Raw genomic sequence first — 14,546 nt, forward strand, 5'->3', positions numbered from 1 at the left:
TGAGGACCAGACTGAGGACCAGTGGCTGTTTTACAGCAAGGGTGTTCAGATTCCCTGGTGTTTATCTACAAGGAAATATCCTTCAACCTGCCAAACTATGTSCTGGAATGATGTTTAATCAGGAGCATTTGTGAGGTTGTTAAAGTGAAGACTTAGTGTTTCACATCTGGAAAATACCTAGCACAATTTGGGGAACTATAAAATAACATTAAAATTGCTGCTGAGACAGTATGTTTCTTTGGTTTCCTTTCGTCCCCTCCATGAACAGGGAGCTGTTGCGTTACTAATACTTTGCTGTCCTTGATCTCACAGCAATGTCACTTGTGCTCCTGCACCTCTTTTGGGGTGGGAACCAAAGTGTCTTTTAATAATAACACATTTTTAAACAGGAACAGGATGGAGGAGGTGGCCAGCACGTCAGGCTCACTAGCTAGGGCAGAGATAATTAACACTCTGGAATATCAGAGGTGGAAATAATGCCAACGCTGGCACAGAGGCAGGTGGAGTGCTACGTGATTCAGGGCTTCAAATGGGGAATACCTTCAGCTCTCCCCATCTCCTGATCACTGATATGACTGAGAAACYTTTCCCAGAGGTTCTCTGTGGCTCCCTAAATGTGGTACCTGGGCTCAGGGTGTGGGGAAGGAGATGCAGTGCTGCACTGGGAACAGGACAAATGCCAGGACTGAGMGGTGGGTACAGTGGGGCGGAGACAGGGATAAAAATCCCACAGCTCTCCCAGTAAATCTCTGCCTGGTTATTAGCGACTGTCACAGCACGAGCGATGGGATACTAGGGGTGGGATTCAACTTGCTAATTTAAATAGCTAAAATTAAAGATGCTTATTAGTCTGGCAAAATCCTTAGCTCTGTAGGCATCATTGGCAGCATTGGCTAGGTCTGCATAGCCTGTAATGGGAGGTTAGACAGCTAAAACTTACACATAGACACTGATGTTTAGGTGTCTAAATCTGTGCRCTTAAGCCACCTCCAACGCTTTATAGAACTTCTAAACAGACTGCTGTGCACATGGCATCCAGTGGTTGGCCACAGCAGCCAGCCAGTAAGGCCGCAATGACCACAGCATCATCCCATCTCCCAAATGCCTTTAAATTTCTGGGAGAAAATAGAAAAGAGGCCTGTTTAAAATATTTCTGTAAAAAAAGATAGCTTTTTTTTTTTTTTTTCCATCCACATCATCACAAGGAAAGGATATGTGGTCTTGTCTAGCCCAGTTATAACTTGGAAACAACTATTTAGCATTTCTTATTCTAAAATGTTATCATTTCGACAACAATACAGGACCTAAACTGTATCTGCATTTTCTTCCTTGATTTTGTTTTCCACAATATGTTTTTAAATCCCTGTCTTTATTTGAAATTACTGGGATCGATACTGGGAGGTCTGGGGAAACTTTAATGACTTCTGTATACAGGAATTCAGATGGGACAGTCCCTTCTGACCTTAATGTCTATAAATGTGATTATATTCATGCCGAGTCGTATGGTCAGCTACAGTGCAGGGAGGCCAAAAGCTGAAATACTGCTTAGGACTTACAAAACACTTTGCCTTTAAGGTTACTTTTCTTATTTGTAATTGGATCTAAGGTGTTTCTTCTTATCTTCAGAAATCCTCCATTTACTTCCAGGACAATCTACATTTGCCAGCTATAAAATGGATTTGATGCTGACGCACYATTTTCTAACAGAAAATCTCCTGTCCCACTTTTCAGACAATTCTTACAGAAATGTATAAAGAATATTCAGAGAATGCCTAAAGTCAACAGGATTAAGGACTGTCAAGTACATTGCTTAGAAGGTATAAGTCCTATCTATGTGCTAAGGATTTTATTGTACTTTCATGTGAATATTTGCACTGGCAGGCAGGGATGTCTCTAGGGCTTAGCTTTTTTTCTTTTTAGTGACAGCTAGGGAAGTAAAATAACTGCTGGCTGGGATAAGGAATTGAACCTTGCCTCCCCAGATCTCTACTGTCAATTTAATTGAATTCATTGCATAACCTTTAATCTGACACGCTTTAGACTCACACTGCATTATTTTACTAACCCTTTAATTATCATTGTGTACAACTGCTGGTGACTTAAACACCATGAACATGCACCACGAGTTGCTCCCTGAGGAAGTCACCAGGATGCAGGGAGATCTCTGAYGTGGTGAGGCTGGAGAAATAAATGGAGAGGTGAAAAGGGAGGGAACTTGGCTTCTGGGATAGCTGAACCAAAGGAGGGAATGGAGACAAGGAAAACGAAGGACTGCGGCAGGCAGACAGGAAGATGAAGCTCTCAGAAAACTAGACAGCACTGGAGAAAGGGGGAGCATCTGGAGAAAGACAGAGGAAATGCAGAAGAACAGCAACAAGCTCACCAACAAAAGGTCAAACCAGGAAGACCTTGGCTTTCACAGGGAACCTACCTTACAGGGGCAGTGTCATCTACAGGACTCAAATGGAGACAAACCCCACTGTGTTGGGTCTACAAAGCAGATGACACAGCCCCTGCCCTGGTGAAGTTACAGTCTACGTTTAATTCRGACACAAGCACTTTCAGTAGGAGACGCGCCTCCAACAGTTTGGTAGYACACAGTCTCCTCAAAGAGTGCGGAGAACAAGGGCTCACCGTGGTGTCTGAGGAAAACRGAAGTATGAGACTAGTCCTGGCAGACATCAACAAGGGAAATGAAAAAAAAATGGAATGTATGAAAAATTAAAAGAAATAAAAAATAGAGCTCATCAAAAAACTGTTTTCACTGAAAAACARTTTCAGCCTAAATAGCTTTTTAGAAAGGATATCTTGCATGTGAAGTTTTCAGGAAAAAAAATGGAATATTTAGAAAATATTTAGAAAACTTTTAGTGATAGCACCTAGGAAGTTTTCTTCCCACTTTCTGCTCTTCTCCTATGCCCTTCTCCTTCACAGTTTTTCTGCTCTTATCTTTTTCCTCTTTTCCCTTCTTTTCCAGTTAATCTGAGAGAAAGGAAAAATGTACCAAATTGCTCTTCTTTTCTCACCTCTAGAGAAGTGTGGGTAGAGAAGGAAGAAAGGAAACTAAAAAAAATGGAATAAAGGTGTTGTGGGAAGTTCTGAAAAGGCATAAAACTTTTTGGGCAAATCAAGTGAAAAAATAGGTAAGAAGAAGAAAAGTGAGGTGGTTTCTTCTCTACAACAAAAYGCAAGTAACTTCCTTTATCTGTTCTCATCCTATCTGAACTACTGTTGACTTTGGAGAAAACAAAATAAAGTTTATCTTTTTAATAAAAGATAGCAACTCTGCTAATATTACACCCATGTTTTATTAACATGAAGCACTACAATTGTAATTCTTATAATTTACTTGACATGAAAGAGTAATTTCCCATAACGGATTATATATTGAATGTTTCTTCCTCCACCCAGAGCCCCAGTGTGCTTGCAGATGAAGAGTAATGCAGCAGACAACTACCAGCTTCATGGAGCTTTTAGAGGACAGAATAATAAGGAAGGATTGCAYTGACTTGGCACCGGAGTCTGAAAGATTTTGTAGAGTAGTACTGGGTTGTAAGGAACAGGAAAAATATCAAAAGTGCTATCTCTGCTTCCTGTAGCATGTGTAACATATGAAAGGAGTTGGGGGARGAGGAGCTAATAAAGAGTTTTGGCCTGCCAGCATTTATGTCCAAATCAGAGAAAACATAGAAAGCTGCCAGAAGAAAGTTGCTCAGAGTCAAACTCTCCAGGGCAGGGACCATCTGTTTGTTCTGTTTTGGACAGAATCAAGCCCAACGGGTCTCTGTTAAAAAAATATATATATAATGAATAACATTGGCATTTTGGTTGAAGGGAATTTAGAGGCTATACTTTGGGAATGGAAATAGGTAAGCAATGACATTGACTGCTTTATTAAGCCAGCATGTCCATGGTCTAATGGCTTCAGCAGCCAATATTTTTCTGTTGTAAAATGTCTACATTTAACCAAAGGCTGTGACATTCTCCTGGAGTTTTAATACTCTGGAAGAATACAACTCAAAGCAAAATGGTATTATAGTTTTTTTTTCTAATTCTAATTAAACTATCACTGCCTAAATATCTTGCTTACCCAAGGCTTCATCCCTCTCAACTCTTACTACCTGAGATGGAGAGAACTATACGGAAATCATCAAAGAGACAAGATCTGACATCTACGAACTACAGAAGAAAAAATAAGGGGAATGTATAGCCTGAGATGCCTTTACCTAACTGACAGCTTCTTTGATGATCTCATTCAAAGCATTTATACAGAAGTTGGACTGAAGATATTGTTTCTTAAACATCCCCTTCACTAAAGAGAGACTGCTCAATGGAGTTCAAACGCGCAGCACCCATCGTGCCCTGTGGTAGAAGGGACACATTCCTCAGCGAAGGAGGCGAGAAGAAAGGGAAAAGAAACCTCTCACTGTCCTAATCTGAATTTAGGACCTAACTCTCTTCTTCAGCCTCCTAAGTGAATAAGAACCCCAYAACTGCAAGAAATGATGTAAAGTTTCTCTCATTTTCCTGACACAGTGACAGATACCGGCCACATCACTTARTATTTTCAAAGGCATCAAAGACAGGCACAATATTAAAACTTGAATATAGTTAAAATCTTCAAGTAAGGGATTTCATCCTTCTGTTGTGAATGGCAAACTCTGATGTATTTTGCATATCATCAAGCACYTTAGGGGTTTGGAAATCATGAAATGGCAAATGTATTTACCATTCATAAAGACATGCAATTTAACATGGATTATAACAATCTTAGCAGAAAATAAATGGGTGAATTTGTGTCWCCACAATGTTTAGAATAAACAAGAGAATTACGTCGAAAGCCACTGAGACCTCTCACAAAAAATTGCTTTTTAATATAAATAGATTCACAGCTTTAAGATCAAAAAAGTCTAACAGAAATGGCCTGCTGAAACCAAACCAATGGAGTAAATCTAGTCTGGCAGACAAGTCAGCTAGGACACTTGATCTTTGCAAACGCAGGGCCGTTTCTGGGTGCACTGAAGAGTTTGTAAGTCATGCTGCAGGACAGCAGAGCCAGCCTAAGGTAAGCAGATACAAATGTTCAAAAGCCCAATATTCTGCAAATCTGTCAGAAGACTAGGTACAGAGCAGGAGGGGTCAGATTCTCCTCTGAGTAGCTGTCCAAGGACAGCCCAGGCTTCTCTGGCACACACAGGAAAAAAGCACTCCATACTTCAAATGAGCTGTCTGCCCASGGTGACATCAGGTATTAATTTTTTGTCCCCGAGACATGCTTGCTCTTCCTCGCAGATATTCTAGTCTTGCTGTTAAGGGAAATCTAGCACGTCAGGCACTCTGCCTGTGGGACCGGAGYTGTCTTCTGGTTTCTAATTCTTTTCATCTTTTTAAGTTGGAATAGATGGAATAATAGGCTACCAGCAATGGCAAGCTTAAACCAGTGCATCATCATGCTCTTGATGGAACTGTTTCATGATAGAAGTGGAGGGCATGAAGATGAGGCTAACACACGTTGTCGTCATGTCTTTACCCACCAAGGTATACACCGTATGAATTTTATGAACCTTTCCAAATGTCAGCTTCTCTAAAATGAAACCTGTTTTGGTTTGCTGTAGTTTTACCAGTCGTTTTCTTCTTCTAGCAGGAATTCTTTATTCCTCTGGAATAAGAATAGAATATGATTTCTACGAAAAATATTTCTTAATCACTAAGCTATCAGGCATGAAATATAATTTTCTAAGTTAAACATCCAGTATAATCTGTGTGCTTAGTTACTTCCAATTCTTATTGACTCATACTTTATATTCAAATATTGAAAGTCAGATCAACTGGTTTATATCAGTGCTGCAATCACTTCTGAGGCTTGACCATTAAATGTTACAGAAAAATGAGTAAGAATATCCCCTACAACAAAAGTGATACAATCCTAAGTAGCAAAAAAGATTACAAATAGGAAAAAAATCACTCTGCCTATTTCAGAGGTGGCAAAAATTACTCATCTAGTCCAAACTACAATAGGAAGTCTGTGTTCAAACTAAGAATTTTCAAGACTGAACCAAGAAAACACTTTTCATCCTCYGCCTTTTCTTAAGCTTTTCTCCACTTTGTTTATACCGGTAGATATGAAGTACGACAGTCAAACCTGAGCAGAAATAAATACATCACTGTGACCAGAGTGCCTGGAATTTGATGGGTATATTTTTTTCTGACTAGTTGCAGATGCAGAAAAAAATGTCAACACTTGCATTTATTTTGATCAATCGYACTGAAAAGTCTTACAAAATCCTTCCTTAATCTGAGCATGTCCTTGAAAGAAGAAAATATAATAAAGGAGGAAACATTTCCTTCTTTGAAGCAATCAGGAAAAATGTTCTTTATTACCCATTCAACCAAAGGAGATCTTGACCTGGATATCTCTGAGTCTGTTTCAGATACTTTAGCCTACATATGTTCTAATATGTCTAGCAGACTCTATATTTAAGTATCTGTCAGGCCCCAAAGTTACTTTCTAAAATAAATTGTCACTGTGTTAGCACAAGCATCAACATGAAAGGTTGCTTTTTTGYCTGTTTGATTGATTTAGAAAAGGAGATCTAAAAGCCTAGCAGTGTKCATTTAACATGCTGCAACATTCAGTCACCAAAATATAAATGTTACATCAGGGCTAGAATTCAGGAAAATTAAACATAAGCCAAACAGAATTAAGCACAAGCTTAAATGCTGTGGATTTTAATGGGATGGAAGTACATTTTTAGGAATARGTAATTTTCTTAATTGGGATTATAATTAAAAATTATGTTACAATTTTATGATGATTTATTATGATTTTATCAAGCTCAAGCTATGCTTTGAAATGCACAAGTATCTTAATTTCAGTATATTTGCATTCATACATACAAACTTCACTTGACGCATGTGGAATATATCTAGCAAACAGAGAACTTAATGTGATCAATGATGAGCACACAGTAAATCAGCAAATCAATCAATGGTACTAACAGAAGCCCCTTCTATAATGAGGCTTTATGCAGATTTCTGTTTAGTGATTTATATCTCAATAACAAATTGTGACAAAAGTATGGAGTTAAGATCAAGATTTAATGTATGAAGAACTAAGGGTGTTTCTCATAGCTGTGTTTAAGTTTGGAAGAAATGATTGAGTGCATGACCCAAATCCATAGGGACTTTCTGCTTTCAATGGTTTGAATCATTTGTCCTTCAAGGATATTAAAATTTTATTTGTTAAAGTTTACTAGTGAGACAATGAAAAGAYCTAATTTATTTCCACCTTTTCAAGCTCATATTTAACTTTTCAGTACAGCATGCAATTTCTGAAATGGAATGTATTTCAATTTCATTCAGAATTCGCACCATACAAAGATCTCGGTCTATGTTGCATTATGCATTTGTTTTCTCATAAACAGGAATGTTAAAAAAGGAATATTCCATAAATAGAATTAGTTTTCTTTCTAAAAAATGTCATAAAACCCTCACTTTCTGCTAGTTTAGTCAATATTACTGCCTGCAGCTATGACTAATAGGACAGAACTGATTTTTTGTTTCATTTACTGATCAAATACAATATTTCTCATCCAATATTGAAAACAGTTTATCTGTTTCAGTGTATGTTAAACTCATTAGGGACTAATGATATACATTTTTCAGAAACCTCATCTCTGTACGACACCTGTAAGGTGTTTTTATCTATTTCTGCAAATATTCGTCCCTGGTAATTGCTAATAGTATGTTACCTACGAAGAACATAAATATACCACAAAGGTGATCCTATCATCTATGTATATACAGAGGAAGAGGGGAAGGGGGAATCTTATGTCCCTGGTTGGGAATATGAGATTAGAGCTTTAGCTTTCCTGAAATATTGACTGTGACCTATACACATTCCAGCCAGCAAAAACTGCAAGTGCTAAACATTCTCCAATACCCTTCACATGTCCTACYGTGAAGGACAGTTAACTCCTCCGACCAGAGACTGCAGAAGAATCCTGTATTGTCTCAGCACAAAATAACCTGGCATATTTTGGGAACAGTTTGTACAGAAAGTGCAAGGCTACAGTAACACAGCTAATGCATTCCTCTAGTTAATCCTGCATCCAAGCCTGGCAAATGTGGGTGCTCAAATCTAGGTGTCCATTTTGGTTAAATGCACAATACAGATCTCATCACGCCTTCATAATTTCTAAGTTTCAAACTGACTGCATTTTCTTTCCTTTGTCTTGTCTATTTGGGTATCATCCTCACTTCACTGAAGTCAATAGGACTATTATCACTGATTTCATTCAGTATCTTGGGACCTCACAGGTCTACTCATGGGCACCCTCCAGAGCTCTCACTCGCAGATGATGGGGAACAGATAGTTAATTATAATCTGAAAATCTGCACTGCTAACTGCTTTGGTTAAAATATTTCAAATAAAATTTATTATTGAGTGTAATATTTTGTATTAAACTATAGTAATGTATACATAAGTGGTATATGCAATGTAATGCACATAGTTGCATTAAAACATTGCTGAGCATCAGGAATCTATACGAGCAACAGTAAGTTCGCTCATACTGAATCTGAGACACTCTATGGGAATAACCAGCAAAAGAGTGAGTAAGGAAGAGCTTACTTCTTTGCAAGGATGCACACGATGAATTGCAATCTTGCCTTAGACTTGAGGCAGGCAAAGAATGAGTAAAAGGAAATGGAAGCTATCTTGGACAATGATTTGGCCTTATATCACAGTTGTGATGAYTGCAAATATTCCTGGGTGGTGGATACTGAAAACAATTACTAAGGTTCAGCAATGCAATACACAGAGTCTGGTTTTATTAGTCTCTGCAGGCTTATAAACGGATTGGTCCTTTCTGCTCTGGGCTATGAAATAGCATCACCAGTTTGGGCATAATATCCTTATTCAGACAAGGTCCTATTTCTATTACTATTCATTTCAAGTTTGTTCTAAYGCTTAATTGTTCTCAGAATTATAAAGCTTTTCCTGATATTCAACCTAAATCTTACTTACTGAAAATTAAGTCCATTTCCTCTTATTCTGTTTCTGACTCACTGCTCTCCTTTTTCTAAGAATTTTTTCTACGCTGGAGATGCCCTGAAGTCCTCCCATTTTAAATTAAACAAACTCAGCCTTCCAACAGAGGCTATTTTTAAAACAATCTTGCCATTCTTGTTGCCTTCYGCTGGACTCCCTCAGATTTGTGCATATCGTTCTTAAAGTGTGGCTCAAAGCACAGAAAAGTCTACACAGCAGAATAAAAAWTTCCCATATCCTGATCATGCTACTCCTTTCTATACATGACATTCACTTATATCTTTATGACAGCGTCAGCAATGCCTGCCTAGCTTACTCTTCACTCTAACAGCAGTCTCTATCTGAATTGTTGCTGCCCCAAGAAATATTCCCCATTTTTTACCTTTGCATTCGATTTCTCTTCCTTCAGTCTTGTAGTTAGCATTTCTTTTTATTTAATTTTAAATAAAATTGTTTTTATTCTTTTCATTTATTTTATTTTGTTTTACTGACCTTAAACTATTTGTCAAGTGTATTCAGGTCAATCTGTATTGTAATCCTGTATTTCAAAAGGTTTGTAACCCATCCTAGCCTGGCATCAAGAGGAAATATCAGGAGAGTACACTGTTTTCCACCTTCCAACCCATTACTGAAAATATTGACTATAACAAGGCCCAGGGCTAGATGCCTGGTAAATCCCAGTGAAATGCTCTCCCAGCTTGGCAGAAAACCACTGATAGGTATTCTGTCTAGCTGTTTTCAAGCAGCTCTATATGCACTTCAAGATGATTTTACCCTAATGCATATTCCTCTATTTYGCTTAGGAAATATCATTTGGGATGGTGTCAAAAGCCTTACTAAAGTCATTACATTTCACATCTACCACTTAGTTTTTATCCACTTGCCAGTTCTTATTCTGTTACAGGGATGACACAATTTATATTTGACAAATCCACATGGTCTATTTTTATCACCTTATTATCCTCTACAGCCTTATAAATGGATAGGTCCTTTCTCCTTCAGGCTATCAAAGTTAGRCTGATTGGTCTACCATCCTCTAAAACTTTTTCCCCTTTCAAATGGGGAGTCCTCAGGCTTATTCTTCTTTCATCTCAGAGGACCTGCTCTACCCTCTGTTAGTCTTCCATCCATACCCCAAAGATAATCACCGCTAGAGCAGAACGCTGAGGTTGATCCCCGAGGTACTAACAGGCAATTTTAAACAGGTACTCYCGAACTAAATGCATTTGCCTTATATTTTGTAGCCCTTTTTCCTCTCCCGCTTTCACCTGGTGACCTATCTCCTTGTTAAAATTAATCACATCAAGGATAAGGCCACAGTTAGACTTCTCTGAGGAGAATGAAACAAAGAGAGCATTGAATATTTCAGCCTTTTCTGAGTCATCTRGTGTTTGCTCTCCTTCCCCATTAAGTAATTGGTTTTCACCTTCTTTTGCCTTCCTCGTATTCCTAGTGTATTCATAACACCTTTTCCTGTTGTCTTTTAGGTCATTTGCTTGGTGCAAGTTATTCTATGCTTCAGCTCCGTTTCCTGTGTTCACACATCCTTTTCTTATTCCTTCCTCTCTTATTTCTAMGCTTTCTTTTGAAATATGCCAACCTCTGAGAACTGAATCTTATATAACTTGTTGATTACACTAGAAAATATCAGAAAAACATTTCATGTGATTTCCCCCACAGCACGTTGCTAGCAGTCTGCTCAACTGCATGTAGACCTGCGACTACAAAACTGCCCCATGTGTGAACCCACTCTATCAGACCATGACATGTACTGCAAAGATAATTCTATTAATTTAAAAATCTGCTCCAAACCATCTTTTTTTTTTTTTTTTTTTTTTTTTTGAGTAGACATAAGTCTACTTGCCAAGTCAAAAAGATGATGAGCCAAAGCCACAAGGAAAGCATCAAATGAGCTATCATTTGTGGCTTTCACATAACATTCTTTATTTCAATAATACAATTTAAAATTGCAGTGGCGAACACACATAAATGTCAAGTATAATAGCATTTAGTGGAGAAATAAAACAGAAACGGGCAATCTAATTGTTAGGCTATGCACTGAAGTCCTGTCCTACCTTTTTCTATTCAGCCTATATAGCTGTTGCGAAAGGCTGTCTGTCAATATGGTCATGTATTATTGTCAACCTATTTGTCCTTTCGATCAAACCAACAGCAATTTAGCCTGATTGCTATGCAGCTGGAGTAATTTGGGCCCTGCTCTCCCAGACACTTTTGTGGCAGCTGCATTTCATGGCTTTCTGCAGCACATCTGCAGAAGGACTGCAGTCCATGGGCTGCAGCACTGAAAAATACCACATTCGACGTGATATTTATGGCTGAGGTGGAACAACTTAATTACAAGGGAATTGGAATTAGGCATTCACAAAAATGTTAGGATGTCATCTGACACAAAAGGATGAATGCTGCCATTTCAAATATAGGGAATGCATTCCAACCACTAAATGTGGTGCTGCTTTTTACATTATCACATATATCATTATTATACTGCAACAAAAAGCAGTCTGGAACAGAAATTCAGATTCAAAACTCCCCCCATGCATCTGTGTGCTTCACTGCACCTGCACATACCACTTACAGCCAGAGTTAGAAAGTGTTTGATTGCAACGAAAAAAAATCTGTGTTTGTGCTCTGTATTATTTCACACACTTTGGTATCAGAGCAATAGCACCAAGAAGTGCTGTAAATCAGCATCTAATTTACCTCCTACCACTTAATATAACTGTTGCCTAGGACAGCTTTCAAGGGGAGGTATTTGCTTTTTGTCTGRTCTCCTGAACAAGCTAGTACAGCGAGACAAGAGCACTTGCATCTTGCAGGGAGAAACAAATCTCTTCAGGCCCTTTTAGAGGCACCCTGTGTCCCCCTAGGTTTTGAAAAACAGTAAGAWTTAAGCACACACGCCCTGGGCTTCAGTTCACAGGGAGGGAGAYGGAAGCCTGTTTGAGAAGTTTGAGGGAACGGTGCAAATTGTTAAAAGCAGCTTCCCAACRATTACAAGGATCTATTGGATTCACAGGACAAAACTCACCGATTCTTTCAAAGATCGCCTCTGCCCTCGCTGGGCACTGATTTGCAACACACTAAGAACAGTTCCAGTCAAAAGCATAAATTCTGCACCACCACCAAGCCTGGGTAAGACCAAGAAGTAAGTCTTGTTTTGCTGTAAATGGTTGCAACATTAAAGTAAAACTACAGAGATGTCCCTTGCTTATATCAGTGCTGGTTTGGGCCCAAAGGCTTTTTCCTGAACAGCCAGTGAAAAAAATTGGGCCTATTTCCTTATGGTTGAGAGAAAACAGAGACTATTGCAACAGGGTGAGAGAGATGGCTGCAGCCTACAGCACACTATATAAACCTGTTACTGTGACCAGATCAGCCAAGTGTTTCTAATATACTTGGTTACGAAAGCTGTCTTTCATGGCACGTGGAGAATTCCTTAATCTCCAAAGAAACTCGGTGTTTTCTTAGCTGTTGTTACACAAGAGGCTTTTGAAAAATGCAGTAGTAAGAAGCAGTGACTTTTCTCCTTGTTATAGATAGTGACAATTTTGGGAGTCAAATATCTTTCTGTGACTAGGATACTGATGTGAAAACAGATTTCCAAAGGTGGCACTTTTATGCATGACAGTTCGGGCAATCTGATTTTAACAGCYGGTGACTTCAGCACAAATAAGTTATACTTAGATTCTTCTTAGATTTTGTATTAGTGTTTTTTTTCCTACTTATAGGCCTGCAGAGCTCTGCTCTCGCTTATGAGGTACCATAGTTAGTTACAGTAGGTGAGCTTATCTCAAGAGAAAAACAATTTTAGATTTACCTAAGGCTCAGTTCTCCTTACCATCCTCATTTTTGCCTGTCTTAAAGGGAGCATTCCACCTTACGGTAGATGGTTGATACCTGGAAGACATTTAGGGACCCCTTCTTGGGAGAAAAAAATTATAATTCATAACTATAAAATAACATGTCCTGTTCTCTGCAAAATAAAAGATTAACCTAAAATTGGCTCAAAGGAACAGCTTTTAAAACCTGTGCACATCAAAAATTTGTTCATTCCACTCATTATCAATGATGCAAGAAACTAGCGCCTGACTCTTCGACGCCTTTTGCCTTGCTCAGACAGTTCACATATTTTTAAGTCTGCTTTTCCTTCATGAGATTTTACTCTTCTATTGGTAAATCCCGCATATAAAAAAGAGGGAGGAAAAAACAATTCAAGGAATAAATAACTGAATTTGATTTTTCAAACCAAACATCGTACTAGGTAACAAGTCGGTTAAAAAAAAAAAAAAACAGAAAAAAAAGAAAAAAAGAGGGGGACCTGTAATTATTTGATGTAGTGCACACATAATAGACTTGGAGGCAATTATTAAAGAAAATTCAGCCGACCAGAGTTCATTTCCTGTGCAAAGCTTCTTCTCCCCCGAGGTCCCAGTCAATTGTGTTATGCAGTGCAGAGTATGAACCTCAATAACAGAGTCACTGGGGATTTCAACCCATTTGATCACTTTAATAGAAAAAGTGATGTGACACCTGTTCCTAATCACAGGGGTTTCCTTATGTAAGTCATTTGTTGCCCCATGACAAGCATAACCCTACACAACGTTTCAGTTTGTGTCACACGCTGGGGTTACCACTACTCCTTCCCATTAAGGACCTGACCATTTGAGAGGTTTCACATCTTTGACTCTCAGAATATCTACCGGAAAATACTCAGCACATCTCAGGAGAAAACCTCTGATGCCCAGTCAGAACTCACAAAGCAAGGGCTAGCAGAAGGGTAGGGGGAAGTGAAGTGATTTTGACACCATCTTGGGAAAGGAGGCAAAAGGAGTAGAGCTGAGGTCTGGGCACATTGGCTGCATTAGGAAATGTTAGTTTATAAATCAGTGCTGTCTCTTCTCCAGTACACTATCACCTTCAGAATCAATCTACATATTTTTCCCATTCCTTTCCTTAACCCTACAATAAGCAGAAAAAAACAGMTCGCTGATTTTAACCCAACCATAAACAGAATCTAGAATACATCCTGAGACCCAGCAAAGGTCAGTGCCACAATGTGCTGGGCCTCATTTAAACAAAATTTGACATATTAGCCACTCTAGAGAAAAAACCTGAGGCTCCAGCTTTGTAATTGAAAGCATGCATACATCTTGTTAAGAACCTGCAGATTCCCACTATTTCCATACAAACAGAATCAATTGTAGGATTAGGAGCTAGAATACAACACGGCTGAGAAGCAAAGGGCTGGAAGGCAAACAGGGAGACCCACCACTGTGATTAGACCATCGAGATCCAGGAACAGCAACGTCTGCTCAGATTATGCTGACAGGAGCTTGCTAATGTATCATATTCATGTAGGGTTGTCTGCAACTGGTAGCTGACAGTAAACTAAACTGCTTCTGCCATTTCTTCATTTCATTTTCCAGCCATTTTCCACTGATATATGCAGGAGTTTAAGAGTGACAAACTCATT

General features: G+C 38.7%; 1 protein-coding gene across 1 annotated transcript in view; it reads right to left on the reverse strand.

Annotated features, from left to right (window-relative positions):
• DPP6 (dipeptidyl peptidase like 6) overlaps positions 1 to 14,546 on the reverse strand; it is a 425,270-nt gene that overhangs the window by 361,880 nt on the left and 48,844 nt on the right. The window lies entirely within an intron of this gene.

The sequence above is a fragment of the Rhea americana genome, unplaced genomic scaffold (assembly GCF_003343005.1).
Source record: "Rhea americana isolate MKP2758 unplaced genomic scaffold, rheAme1 scaffold_47, whole genome shotgun sequence".
NCBI lineage: Eukaryota > Metazoa > Chordata > Aves > Rheiformes > Rheidae > Rhea > Rhea americana.